Below are 15,217 nucleotides of genomic sequence, written 5' to 3'. Positions count from 1 at the left end.
GAAACACACCTAAGCAACAAAGTTAGACCTCACCTCAAAGGAAAGGGCTGGTAAAAGGTTTTCCAAGAAAATGTACCTAAGAAGCAAGCTGCCGTATCCATCCTAATACCAAATAAAATTGAGTTTAAACAAAAATTAATTGAAAGAGATGGAGTAGGATATTTCATTCTCATCAAACACAAATTCCACCAAGAAGACATCTCAGTCCTGACCTTCTATCTTCTATGCCCCAAATATAAGGACACTCTCATTTGGGAAAAAATAGAAAAGTTTATATTATATATGGGTCTCCACACATTAATAGAGGGAGACTTCAACAGTCCACACTCAATAAATAGGTCATGGAAAAAGAAACTAAATGGAAAAATAATGGAATTAACAGAGATCCTGAATGAAATAGACCTAATAGATCACTACAGAACTTTTCACCCAAACACAAAAGAACATACTTTCTTTTTAAGACAACACAGAACTTTCTTCAAAACTAACTGCATAGTCACTCACAAAACAAATCTCTACAGATATAAGAAGATGGAAATAACTCCTTCTTTCTTGTCACACTACCATGGATTCAAGCTGGAACTCAACAACAACAACAACCGAAAGTCTACAAATTCATGTAAACTGTACAACTCCTTTTTCAGTAACCATTGAGTCAAGGATGAGATTTTAAAAAGTAAAGATTTTCTAGAATTCAAGGAAAACAAAGGTGCAACATTCTGAAGCTTAGGTGACACAATGAAAGCAGTACTAAGAGGAAATTTCATAGCACTAAGCAACTTCATGAATAAATTGAAGAGATCCCATAATAGAAACTTAACCATACACCTGAAAGACCTAGAACAAAATGAAGCACATACACAAAAGAGGAGTAGGTGACAGGGTATCTTTACACTCAGGGCTGAAATCAATAACTTAAAAACAGAGAGAACAATACAAAGAATCAATAAAAGCAAGAGCTGGTTCTCTGAGAAAATCAACATGATAGACAAACCCTTAGCCAAACTAACTAAAAGACAGAAAGAGAGAGAGACAGAGAGAGAGAGACAAAGACGGGGATAGAGAGATAGCAACCTCTGATGCTGTTTTCATCAGCTAAAGTTGTTGTCACATGAAAAGTTTCCTGCTTCAAATTTCGCCAAAACAGCCTAATAGGGAAATTGATGCCTGAGCTATGCTATTTGTCTTCTTGGCTGAAGTCATGATGCCTGTGGCTAGGGAAGAAAATTGAAAATATAGCTTCCAACTTATTCTTAAGGAGAAAACATGGACTCAGATGAAGAGAGAGCCTAAGGGAAAAAAGTTTCAGAACTCTCAATGGCAGTGGAGGAAGTATCAGGAAAAACTGTGTGCTGATTAGTGTGACAGCTGCACACAATAACAAAGTGAGAAGCGCACATGTTCACAAACACTTGAGATCAATATATACCTGATGGACATCATTGGATATGTATTTATCAGTCTTGTGCCTGGGCAGATGCACATGTTAATAGGATGTTCTGGATTTTTATCTTTGGGCTTCTGTATATTCCCAATTTTGTGTGTGATTCAACTGACAGTCCCTGCTATGCAACCAATGAATATCTTTTCCGTGAAGGAGATATGATGATTTGTGCATTTGTTCCTCTTGCTGACATCCATGTAGAAAAATATATTAAATATGAATATCTGCCACACCAATTGGAGAACCTTAATGTATGGTAAGTACAATTATTTATTCTCTGAGTTAAGGATTCCTGAGACTTAAAGAATGTATGGATTAAAACTTTCTTGTGTTTTTTACAATTTCTCTTTTCCATTCTCAAATTGCATCAAACATATTTTCTCGTGTACTTCTTTTCATCACTCAAGGAAAAGTGACAATTTTGAAGCCTGGAGTGCCTGGAAAGTCTTGACTGTGTTACATGCAGCTGATTTCAGACCAGGACTGTCACTATTGACATTAGGGAGCACTTTGCTTCTCTACACTTATCTTTGTGTATATTCTTTTTAATATTTAAATGTTATTTTGTTAAATGTGTTTATTCTCAAACAGATTTCACATATTTTTATTATTTACTATGTATATATATACAATAAATTAGTTATAGAAGAAGAACCATGACACAATCAGGAATGATATAAATGTTACATTCTTAGTGTTTTGGTTATTTTATTTGGCACCCATATAACTCAATTATAATACAAAGCTTATTTCCAATACTTTGAAAGTTCTATTGCAAGCTATTTAAGATAAATGAGTTATACATATTTTAATGTATATGTTTGCCATATATGTTTCCAGTGCTTTTCCTCATTTATACGGATGTGATCACCAAAATACTCTTGATGTAAGGGTAGCCACTTAAGGGTTTTTTTTTTTTTTTAGCTTTTCATAAATATGCAAAATTAAGGAATAGTGTCAAGAGAAGTCTGATTTCCTTTAACAAATAATGACAAATATTCAAGTGTGTCTCTTTATAAGGGAAACATGTTGTGGCTATCTTGTATAGACATCCCAAATCTCAATGGATAAATATAAAAACATGAAATAGAGCAATTGAGCTTGTAAAGATCTTTGAATACATGAGAAAATTGTTACAAGGACAATAGGCACAAATTTACAAGAAAGAATATCCTTCTTAAGGTAAATTGTGCTCACTGTCACAGTACTGTTTAATTCTTAACACTATGGTGGGGTGTCAAGTAAAACTACAAGAATGGTGGAGGAAGAAATATGTTCATATATAAAATTCATGGGATGCTTGGTGGTCTTGACACATTTCATTGGAAACTAATATAACAAAGATGGTCACAGTACCAAAATTTTCTATGTAGATGAAATAATTTATATCTCAATGCAGTGATTAAAGTTAGACCCAAATTCTTAAGGATCATATCTCAAATAGGATCACAGATTTGTCTGATAAACTTAGCAGACTGAGGACTTGGATGCTGGTTGGAGCCGCTTCTACTACATCAGAACTAATGCCTCTTGTCACTCTCTTTTTCCTCTGCTCTCTCTGTTTTCAGTAGCTCAGGCACAAATGTACATCTGTATGAGTTTTTCTTTATGTCACCCTGCAACAAGCCTGTATATGAAAAGAATATAGTTTCAGTTATATGAGCCTCGAGTGTCTCGCTTGTCCATGATTGGTATAGAATTGTTTCCAAAAACATCACCTTTTTATTTTAAAGTATTTTTTATTTATGTGGTCTTCGAAATTTTCATAGATTATGCTTTGATCCTATTCATCCCCATCTCCCATCTCCTCCCAGATTCATCCGTCTTCCTTGACCACCCAATTGTCTATCATTATTTTCTGTTCTGTTTTGTTTTTATATGCATCCACTGAGTCCAGTTAATACCTGTATACGATCTGGCAGCCCCACTTAGGGCTGACCACTCTGCAGCCATTTATTTCCCATACTGTGACCAGTCCCAGCTACTCCGAAGACTGAGACAGGAAGATCGCTTGAGTCCAGAAGTTCGGGGTTGTTGTGTGCAGGGGATCACTAGGTTGCCTAAGGGGGGTGAACCATTCTAGGTTGTAAAAATCCAACTTTTTATATCATCAAAAATATAATCAAAGTAGATCATGAAAGGAAAATAGCATTTTTGTTATAAAAGATTAAGAATCTAGTCTTATAGAATGCAATTCCCAAACATATATTCTTCATGCACTAAACAAATTTGTATTACATTTTTCCCAGAATTAAAAAAAAAAAACCACATTGAATGGAGCAACTACAAGTTTTCTAGGACAATTGCTCCAGTGTCTAAAAATCATCCTGGCTTCAATTCTCCATTTTTATCCTTCTGTGTACCAGCAGTGAAAATGGTTCCACTCCTAACTGCATCTTGACCCTGAGCACACTCTCCCCTCTTGCCTTGGCCTTATAATTTAGGTCTCAATTTCCTTGAATTGCAGCCCTGTGGTCATTTCTTTGTGTATAGTCGGAATGGCTATTGAGTGTCCTCTAAATATTTAGTGGAGGGATGTCATGTATCTGGCCTGTAATCATTTACTTCCCTAGTACTACTTTGGTGTCTGGTTTTTGTTGTTGTTGTTGTTGTTTTCTTTTTCTTTCTTTTTGTTTTTGTATCAATTGATCTTCCTTCATCTCCAGGTTGTTCTTTAAGTGGAATTCTGGTTGTGGTTTTTAGATCCCCTTTTCTCAAGTCAATTAACAAAGAGGAAGTAATGTGTAGAGGTGTTTTTTCAGCACAGCCAGAAACACAAACACAAGCAGCCCATCACCTGTACACCAACCTCTCTGATGTAAGGGATTTTTGTCACGGTCTGGCTGAGGAGAGTGCATTATCAGCACTGTGTGATTTGTTCTACCATTTACCTAAACATATTTAAAGAAATAGTCATGAACTCAAGCCTTTGTATATTAATTTTCTGTTAAATTAATTCAATGAAAAGTATTTATTTTATGGTGTTCCAACTTTATCTACTCTAACTAAAGAATTTCATAAGTCATAATATATTTTCTGATTTTTCAATGTAAGTTATCTGATACAGTAACATTTAGAAATAGTACAAAGATTTGTCAAATTTCTGGCCTTTCTTACTAATTTCTCTGCATTTTGTTGCTATCACTATCCTCATGAGAATATTGTAAATAACCATATAACATTATTTTTAATAAATCATTATTTTTACTTTAAATTAGTATTATCAATTTCTTAACATTTTTGTATTATCTAAAACCTTTGACTTTTGGTCTAATATTTCTTTCTGTGCTGGATAGTTTTATTTCAACTTGACAGAAACTAGAATCAGTGGAGGGAAGGAGTACTCAGTTGAGTAAATGTCTCAATAAGATCAGGCTATAGACAGCTCTATATGGTATTTCCTTAATCATTGATTTACTGGAAGGATCTAGCCCATTGTGGGTGGTGTCACCTCTGAGCACGTAGCCTGGGTTCCATTAAAAAATGAGGCTGAGCAGCCTCAGTGAGATAGCCAATAAATTGCTGTCCTCCATGGCTTCTGGGTCACAGCTCTTGCCTACAAGTCTTGCCCAGCATGAGTTCCTGTTCTCACTTCCTCAAACAATGACAGTAATGATGTATATGTCAAATGCACTGCACAGATGCATATCTACTTGAGACTTGCTAAAGCTACCTGAGAGAAAGGAATATCACTTAAGAAAAGTCTTCCATAAGACTGGGTTAGAGCCAAGCCTATGGGGCATTTTGTCAATTAGTGATTGATGGGGGGTGGCCCAGAACATTGTGGGTGGGGCCACTCCTTTTATAGTAGTGTTCAATTCTATAGGGAAGAGGGCTCAGAAATCCATTAGGAACAAGCCAGTAACTATAAACATTCCATGGTCTATAGATCATCTCCTGCTTCTACAATTTCACTTTGTTTGAGTTCCTGTCCTGATGTCTTTCAGTGATAAACTAAAATGTGGAATAAAAGTTTTCCTCTCCACCTTGCAATTGGATGTGGCATTTCATCACAGCAATAGTTAACATAATTAAAATGCCAAATAAGTCATTTCCTCCCCAAGTTGCTTTGGGTATGGTGTTTCACCTAACTAAACTAAAACACTGTGTGTGTGTGTGTGTGTGTGTGTGTGTGTGTGTGTGTGTGTGTGTGTGTGTGTTATGTGCTCCTTCACTGCTTTTATTTTTATTTTTCTGAGACAGGGCCTCTCTAAGTCACTAAGACTGGCAGTCCTGGAATTTACTATGTAGATTAGGCTGGCCTAGAACACACAGAGATCTGCCTCCCTCTGCCTTCTGAGTTCTGGGACTAAAGGCATGCATTACCATACCCAGCTAAACATTTCTCACTTTTCTCTCTCCCTCTCTCTCTCCCCCCCTCCCTCTCTCCTTATCTCTCCCCATCTCTCCCCCATTTCTCTTTCTCTTTCTTTCTCTTTCTTCTTCCCTGCCTTCTTCCTTCATTTCTTTCTTTAATTAAGAAAGGGCTTTCCCATGTAGCCTTGACTGTCTTAACACTCTTCATTTACAACAAGATGTGCTGGAGTTTTAGAATTTGCCTGAGGTGGGGAGAGAGAGAGAGAGAGGGAGAGAGAGAGAAGGTGGGGAGAGAGAGAGAGAGGGAGGGAGAGAGAGAGATATGAATTTGGATAGATGGAAATATGTATACAAAATTAAAAAGAGGAGAAACAATCCTGTCATTAAAAAAGAACAATATTACACATGTTCACAAATATGTAGATATTTAAAATTTATTAATCAAGACAAAGGTCTCACCAATTTATGGAATGCAGATTTCCAACTCCATCTAAGAAAAGAATGAGAAAATATCAAATAAAATTATGTTAAATTTTCAACAAATTTTTAATTATCATATATGAATTGTACATGTTTATTACACACAATGTGTTGTCAAACATGAATCTAAAAAAAGGAATGAAATCTTGGTTATAATGATTCCATTTTCTTATTGTTGCTTTGAGTTTGGATTCTTGTAGCCTCTTTCTGCTTTGTCATGAAATATGTAGTGGAGATATCACTCTATACTGTGGTTATAAGTCTTTGCTTACACGGATGAAATTGTCAAGACAATACATATTATTATTATTTGATATATGTATACATGTTAAAATGCACCATCCATTATCAAAAACTATGCTTATTTTTTTGTTGTTTCTCACTATTCTGACAAATGCCCCTCCACTAGACATAATTGTATTTTATTTGGGCCTTTATAAGTATTTGTTAATTCTTAATCATTTCAAACAAAACATTTTGATCATAGTCACCCACACCACCACAACTCCCAAATTCACTATGTCTAACTTGAGCCTCTACCCAAGTAACTTAGTGTTTCATTTGTTTTTTCAAGTCAAGTACACTTTGTTTTCTAAATGTACTACTGTAATTACAGCCTTCCCTTGTGTGGGGTTGATCTCCTAGTAGTGACAACAGTAAAGAAACTGAACATCTCTCCTCCAGTAACTATCGAATCTCATTAGCATGGCTGTTAGGGGTTTGACTTCATGTCCATCTCCTTTTCCAGGCTGGCATTTTCATGTTTAAGCATACATAGTCTTGTTCATACTTTCATAATCATTCTGTGTTAAATGTGCAACTATGTGCACAGAACATATTTATTCCTACCTTGAGGTTATCCTCAAAGCCTCTGGCCCTGACAATCTTCCCACTTCTCTTTAACCATGATCCATCAGCCTTCTTTGTAAGTGTGTGATATGTAAGCCTCAATTAAGGCTGAGAACCTGATAGTTTTTTATTATCTGTACCATGACCAGTCTTCAGTTTCTGTATCATTTGCCATGTACTGCAAAGGAAACTGCTCTGATGAGGGCTGAGGGATGCACTAACTAATGGTAAAGCAATAAGACATTAGGAGTTGATTTCAACTGTGTCCATTTAAAAGACTAACAGTATTAAGTTCTCCCCTTTGGTCTATGACCTACTCAGTAACAGACTCTGGCCATTTCTATAGTGCCAAGCATTGGTTCCATACCATGTGGGGGACTTTAACCAAATCAGACTAAAGTAGTTCCACATATAACATGTGTGCCCATTTTAACATCAGAGGGAATATCATATAAGGCCTGTTGTTCCTGGATCCCTCATGGTTTTAAGATGGGTGACAGTGATGGTTACCTTTATTTTCTTTGGTAGCATGCATAGAACCTTCCAGCCAGGAAAGATAAGGCATCCAGGTGAGTACCAGTTATATTTCATCATGTTACTTAATTCAAATACCTAGTATTCTCTACAGGATCCAATCTGGTACCTTCCTAATATTCGACTTTCTTCTTTATGATTTATTTTTATTTTATTTTAAATTTGTTCACTTATAGCTCAATTGTAGCCCCTTTCCTCATTGACTCCCTTTCCCACACTCCCTCCCTCATGCTGCTCCACTACCCCATCTCCTAGTCCTCAGAAATGGGATGCCCCCTCACCTATCATGTGACCTCAGCCTATCAAGTCTCATCTGGACTGCTTGTGTCTACTTCCTCAGTATCTGGCATGGCTGCCTGCCAGTGGGAAGTGTTCAATGAGTGGTCACCATGGTCCATGTCAAAAATAACCTCTACTCCATCGTGGTATGGGAACCACAAGGAGACTCTGCTGCCTATGAATGACATCTGAGCAGAGGTCAGCATGCATTGTCCTTGCTTGTGCATCACTGTCTGCATCAGCCCCCACCGCCCACTCCGATTTCTTGTCTTCATTGGACTCCTTGTGGAACTCCTGTCTACTCCAGGTCCTTCTATCTCCCAAATCTTCCCTAAGACTCCCTACTCTCAACTTCAAAGTGTGGCTCTGAGTTTCAGCATCTTTCTTGATCCCTTGCTGGGTGGAGTACTTCAGAGGACCTCTATGGTAGGCTCCTGTCCTGTTCTGTCTCTTCAAATGCTTCCAGTGTCTAGTTTATGTACCCTTCTGAATGAGAACTAAGCATTCTCCATAGGGTCCTCTTGCTATTTAGATTATTCGTGTCTGTGGATTGTAGGGTAGTTGTCATGTATTATATAGCTAATATCTGATTATAAGTGGGTATATATCATTTGTGTCTTCAGGGTTTGGATACCTCACTCAGGATGATCATTTCTACTTCCATCGAATTCCTGCAGATTTCAAGAGTTTCTTGTTGTTAGTAGCTGAGTAGCATTCCATTGTGTAAATGTGCCACAGTTTCTTTATCTATTTTTCAGTTGAGGGACATCAAGGTTGTTTCCACATTGGGCCGTTACTAATCAAACTGTTATGAAAACAGTTGAGCAAGTGTCCTTCTTGTAAGGTGGGGCATCTTTCAGTTTAATGCCCAGGTTTGGTATTGCTGTGTCTTGAGGTAGAACTATTTCCAAATTTCTGAGAAAGCACCAGATTAAACAATCTGTGGTTGTACAAGTTTTAACTCCCATCAGCAATGGAGAAGTGTTTCCCTTTTTCCACGTCCTGGACAGCATGTGTTTTTAATTGAATTTTTTTATCTTAGCCAATATGATAGGTATAAAATGGAATCTCTGAATCATTTTGGTTTGCATTTCCATGACAAGTAACAACATTGAGCATTTCTTTAAGTGTGTCTTGGTCATTTGGCATTCCTCTGTTTAAAATCTCTGTTTAACTCTGGACCCATTTTTTAAAATTGGGTTATTTGGTTTGGTGGTGTTTAATTCCTTATGTTCCTTATATATTTTGGATATTAGCCCTTTGTCAGATGTAGGGTTGGTGAAGATCTTTCCCCAATCAATAGTCTTTCATTGTGTTCTGCTGACACTGTCCTTTGCCTTATAGAAGCTTTTCAGTTTCAAGAGGTCTCATTTGTTAATTGTTGATCTTGTACCCTGAGTTGGTGATGCTTTGTTCCAGAAGTTTTCTCCTGTGCCAATGAGTTCAAGGCTCTTCCCCACATTTTCTTCTAACAGATTTGGTGTATGTTTTTTCTATTGTCATCTTTAATCCACTTGGACTTTAGTTTTCACTCGGTGATAAATATGGATCTATTTGACTTTTTCTATAGGTAAGCAGCTAGATCAGCACCATTTGTTGAAGATGCTGTCTTTTTTTTCATTGTATGTTTTTGATTTCTTATTGAAAATCAATTGTACATAGGTGCGATTTTTTAAATTCCGAGTCTTCTATTTGATTTCCCTGATCAATCATTCTATATCTATACAAGCATACCATGTTGATTTCTTTACTACTGTTGCTATATAATACAACTTAAGACCAAGGATGGATAAGCCTCCAGAAAATCTTTTATTCTACAAGATTGTTATAGTTATTCTGTTTTTTTTTTTTCATACAAAGTTGAGAATTAACTTGATCCTTGTGGCCCAGAAGCATTAGAAAAATGTTCCATCTTTCGATTTCTTCTTAAAATTCTTTCTTCAGAGACTTGAAGGTTTTTTCACAATTCTTTATATTGCTTGTTTAGAGTTACAGCAAGATATTTTATGCTATTTGTGGCAATTGTGAAGGACATACTGTACGTAATTTCTTTCTCAGCCCTTTTGTCATTTTTATACAGAATGGCTACACATTTTTTATTAATAATCTTGTTTCCAGACACTTTGCTGAAGGTGTCCTACATCTGTAGGAATTCTGTAGTAGAATTTTAGGGATCATTTATGTATCTCATCTGTGAAGAGCTATACTTTGACCTCTTCCTTTCCAATGTGGATCACCTTGATCTCCATTAGTTATCCTATTGCTCTATCTAGAACTTCAAGTATTATATTGACGAGATATGGAGGGAGTGGGAATTCTTGCCTAGTTCCTGATTTTACTGGAACTTCTTTGCATTTCTCTCCATTTAATTTGATGTTGGCTATCTGCTTGCAGTGTATAGACTTTATTATGTTTAGGTATGTGCCTCGATCTCTCTGAACATGAATGGGTGTTGGATTTTGTCAAATGCTTTCTTGGAGATGATCTATGGAGATGATCATACGTTTTTTCTTTCAGTTTGTTTATGTCGTGGATTACATTGATGGGCTTCTATATATTGAATAATACCTGCACGCCTGGTACAAAGATTATTTGGTCATGGTGAATGTTATTTTTAATGTGTTCTTGGATTAAGTTTGTGAATATTTTATTAAATACACTTGCATTAACTTTCATAACAGAAATTGGTCTGGAATCTCTTTCTTTGTTGGGCCTTTGTGTGGTTCAATTATCAAGGTGACTGTGGCCTCATACAATGAGTTTGGTAATGTTCCTTCCATTTCTATTTTTTAAAATACTTTGAAGAGAATTTGTATTAGCTCTTTTTACTGTGCTGAAGCCATCTGACTCTTAGAGTTTTATGAATTGGAGGCATTGGATGATTGCTTCTATTTCAACAGGAGATACAGGACTATTTAATTTGTTCACATGACCTTGATTTAACTTCAGGAAGTGGACTCTATCAAGATTGTCCCTTTCATTTAGGTTTTCAAATTTTGTGTCATGTAGGCTTTTGAAGTACGACTAAATGATTCTTTGGATTTTCATGATGTCTGTTGCTAAATCTCTCTTTTGATTTCTGATTTTGTTGATTTGAATAGTATCTCTCTGCCTTTTAGTTAGTTTGGCTAAGAGTTTGTTTATCTTGTTGATTTTCTCGGAGAACCTGCTCTTAGTTCCATTAATTCTTTGAATTGTTCACTTTGTTTCTAATTTTTAGATGTCTGCCCTGAATTTGATTTTTTTCCAGCTTTCTATTCCTCTTGGGTGTTTCTGCTTCTTTTTCTAGGTCTTCCAAATGTGCCAATGTGTCATTAAGTTGCTTGTATAAGATGTTTCTCTTTATAAAGGCAATTAGTGCGAGGGACTCTCCTATTAACACTGCTTTCCTTGTGTCCCCATAAGGTGTGTATGTTGTATACTCATTTTCATGGAATTTTGGGAAGTCCCTAATTTCTTGCTTTATTTCTTCCCTGACCCAGTTGTCATTGACTGAACAGTTGTTCAGTTTCCATGTATGTGTGGGCTTTTTTGTTATTCTGTTGTTATTGAGGTCCAGCTTTAGGCTATGGAGGCCCTATAGGTACAAGGCATTATTTAAATCTTGTATCTGTTGAGGCTTCTTTTATGTCCTACCATATGCTCAATATTGGAGAAGGGTCTGTGAAGTACTGAGGAGAAGTTATAACCTTTTGTGTTTGTGTAAAGAGTTCTGTAGATATCTGTTAGGTCCATTTGATTTATGACATCTATTAATGTCATTTTTCTCAGTTTATCTTCTCTTTTGTTGACCTATCCTTGTTGAGAGGGGGTAGTTGAAGTCTTCCATTATTAATGTGTAGAAATCAATGTGTGGTTTAAATTTTGTTACTTTTTCTTTAACAAATGTGTGTGTGCTTGTATTTGGGACATAGATGTTCAGAATTGTGATGTCATCTAGGGTGAGTTATCTTTAGATGAGTATGTCTTTCTTCATCTCTTTTGATTAAGTTTGGGTAAAAGTCTATTTATTAGATATAAATTTGGTTACTCTAGTTTGCTTTTGTCAGTTTGCTTGGAAGACATTCTTCTAGCCCATAACTCTCAGGTAATGTCTATCTTTGTGGCTGAGGTGTTTTTCTTGTATGAACCAAAATATTGGGTCCTCCTTATGCATCCGTTCTGTTATTCTCTGTCTTTATTGGAGAGTAGAGACCGGAGTGTTGATAAAGATTAATGACCAGTGACTGCTAGGTTCTTTTATTTTTATATTGGTAGTGGTACTGTGTGTACATGTTTGTCTAAAGTGTACATGCTGTTTGGCTAAAGTGAAGTTATCTATGTCCAATGTTTTCCCAGTTGTTGTTAACCTACTTGGGCTAGAGTTTCCCTCATAGTATCTCCTGTAAGGCTGACTCTGTGGATAGGTACTGTTTAAATTTGTTTTTGTTGTGGAATATCTTGTTTTATACATCTATGGTTATTGAAAATTTGCTTCATATACTAGTCTGGACTCTCATATGTGTTCTCTTAGAGTTTGTAAGACATCTGGCCAGGCCCTTCTGATTTTACAGTTTCTGCTGAAAAATATTTAACCTTCTTAATGTGGCTCAGAATGTTTACTCTAATTATATACAATTCACCAAGATTACAGACTTCCAGTCTGGTTAATTTTGTTACTTGCATTTTTATTTTGAGAGTTGTTATAATTGATTTTAATTCAAATATTTTAATTTTTGTCATTTTCATTTCACCTTGGTAAATACAATTGAATTTTTTGGGGTTTTTGTTTGTTTTGAGACTGTGTACTCTGTGTAGCCTTGAATGTCCTAGGTTTACTTTGTAGGCCAGTCTAGCCTTGAACTCACAGTGATCCACCTGCCTCTACATCCTGAGAGCTAGGATTTAAGGCATGTGACAACATGCCAGGCTACAATTGAATCCAATTCATTATTAATTACGATATATACTAAGTGTTTTGTTGCATTTCATTTTGTGTCTAGAGAAACCCATTAATTTCAAAAGAAACATACCTCATTGCATGCAATCTGTAAATATCAGCAGCATCACTGAAAAGGACTGGAGAAAAGAGAATAAAACATAAAATTTTCTTTGAGCCAGCATGTGTGTCAGATATGTAGCAGACCAGTAAGAATCAAAAGGGGAAAATGGTTGAAAAGAAGTAGGGAAACACAAGAATCAGAGATGCAATCATTTGTTGAAGCAAGCAAGCAACCAAACAAAGGAACACACACTCAAAACAAGAACAATGCAAAAACCAAATGAAATAAAAACAAATATATGTGACTAAAATGACAGAATTCTGCAAAAAAAAAAAAATTGTATCTAGAGATGCTCTGTCTCTTTTCTTTTCAAGTATGTTTAATGAAGGTTTAACATCTTTTTCTATATATCTTTCCAAAATATAAAGATAATATTGCTTTTCTATGAAACCCTACAATATTTTAATATTGATTATTTCTATATCCAACTGAAGAACAATTCACTAAATATGACCTTAAAGAAACTATTTTGTGAACAGAACATTTTGACAGTAAAATGAATTGCCATTCCTTTGTGTGTGGGGTTTTCAAATCATAAAATGTGTAAGATTTTTTTCCTTACCATGTTATTTTAAGCAGATTAAAACTTAAGTAATAACATAAAATGCTCTAGGTGCATGTGTGAGGACCTGGATTTACATCTCCCAGAGAGAGCATGCATGTACTCTTGTAATCTAATTATTATATGGAGGAGAGGGACAGGGAGAAATGACTCCCTACAAGTTTGCTGGCCAGAGTGCCAGGCTTATGCACTGAAAACAGTAAAGAAAATGTGGTGTCAGTTGATGTGCTTTTCTCTTTTTTTCACAGTACTGAAGAAGGGGAGGCAGAAGCAATCTTAGTAACTTCAAGTCCAGATTGGTTACAGAGTGTTGACTACATGGTCGAACTCTGTCTAAATCAATCAAATGAGTCAGTCCGTCAATCAGTCAGTTGATATTTAATTCAATTGGTCAAGAGACACTTTGTGAAATACTATCGACAGCTTGGACTGACACTAACTGTCCTTCTCTGTCCTGCACTCTTAGTTATTTATGTTCATGTACTTGTTTATGTACAGATTCACAGAATCAATTCACACAGCTCACAAATATATGGAAAGGAAAATAAATTTGTATGGTGGTTCACATAAAGTAATGAAACCAAAGATGAATCAGAGGAGGAACATCTCCATGAATTCAGGATCAGAACTCTCTACATATTATATTCTAGGACACAATATTAAAAAGCAAATAATAGAGATGACAACTATGGACATATATTATTTGAATTAACTTTGTGTTATTTTTAAATAGGAGATTGTCAGAGAAAACAAGGTGATTGGATGAAGATAAATTGATTGTTTTTATAATTATGGGGCCAAAGGTCCTAGATCCAGACATCAAAGTTCTGGTGTTTTGTCAGACTCTAATGTCTCATTCATGAACAGGTTTTTGCTCATAAAAGATAAAGAAAACAATTTAATAATAAATTAAAGTCCCAGAGCTCATAATTAATGCGTGCTAATACTGTAGAATTTTACTTAATTTACATGTCCTTCTAATTCTAGCCATTTATGTAAAGATATTAAAAACTGAATTTTATAAAACTATTGGCATTTTAATTGGAAAAGCCATTGCACTAAATACGAAGGTTCTATGGTCTATGTCTTTATACTGTGTAATTTTATGGAATTTGTGCAGGTATAATTTTAAGAACTACCAGGTGTTTCTGGACCTGATATTTGCCATTGAGGAGGTCAACAGGAACCCCTATCTTCTACCCAACACAACTCTCGGCTTTGATCTTTATTCTGCTTTACATTCTGAAAGGTATAGTTTTGATTTTGTCATGAGCTGGTTAACACAGGCCATCAATCCCGTGGTTAATTACAACTGTGGAGAGAAGAAAACATCACTTGCTGCATTCACAGGAACACCAATGTCAACATCTTCCCATATTGTTACACTGCTACAACTCTACAACATACCTCAGGTGGGTGAGGTGCCAATGTCTGTCTTTGCTCTGGCAAGTCCAGGGTTGGATTTCTGGTACTGGATGCAGAATCTCCATTGACTTTATCTCAGGCAACTAATGAGGATTTAAAGAAGAATGATGGGAGGAAGCCCAGAGTTCCTTCTCTAGGGACTGGCTGTACTGCAGCTAAGGAGGAGAACCCAAACTGACCACATGTTTCCTATAACCTGGGCTGTAAATGCAGATTCTAGCAAAAAAAAAAAAACTGAGAGGGTCATTAAAGGAGGTGCTTGTTCTATAGATAGGCCCTTTGTGG

At 36.0% G+C, this 15,217-nt stretch overlaps 1 pseudogene; it reads left to right on the top strand.

The window, feature by feature from the left end:
- Positions 1 to 1,494: 1,494 nt before the first annotated feature.
- The window catches only part of LOC127197651 (vomeronasal type-2 receptor 116-like), a 49,309-nt pseudogene continuing 35,586 nt past the window's right edge, over positions 1,495 to 15,217 (top strand).

The sequence above is a fragment of the Acomys russatus genome, chromosome 13 (genome assembly GCF_903995435.1).
Source record: "Acomys russatus chromosome 13, mAcoRus1.1, whole genome shotgun sequence".
NCBI classification, from domain to species: Eukaryota; Metazoa; Chordata; class Mammalia; order Rodentia; family Muridae; genus Acomys; species Acomys russatus.
The sequence above is the reverse complement of the archived record's forward strand: the minus strand, read 5'-3'. Positions and strand labels throughout refer to the sequence as shown.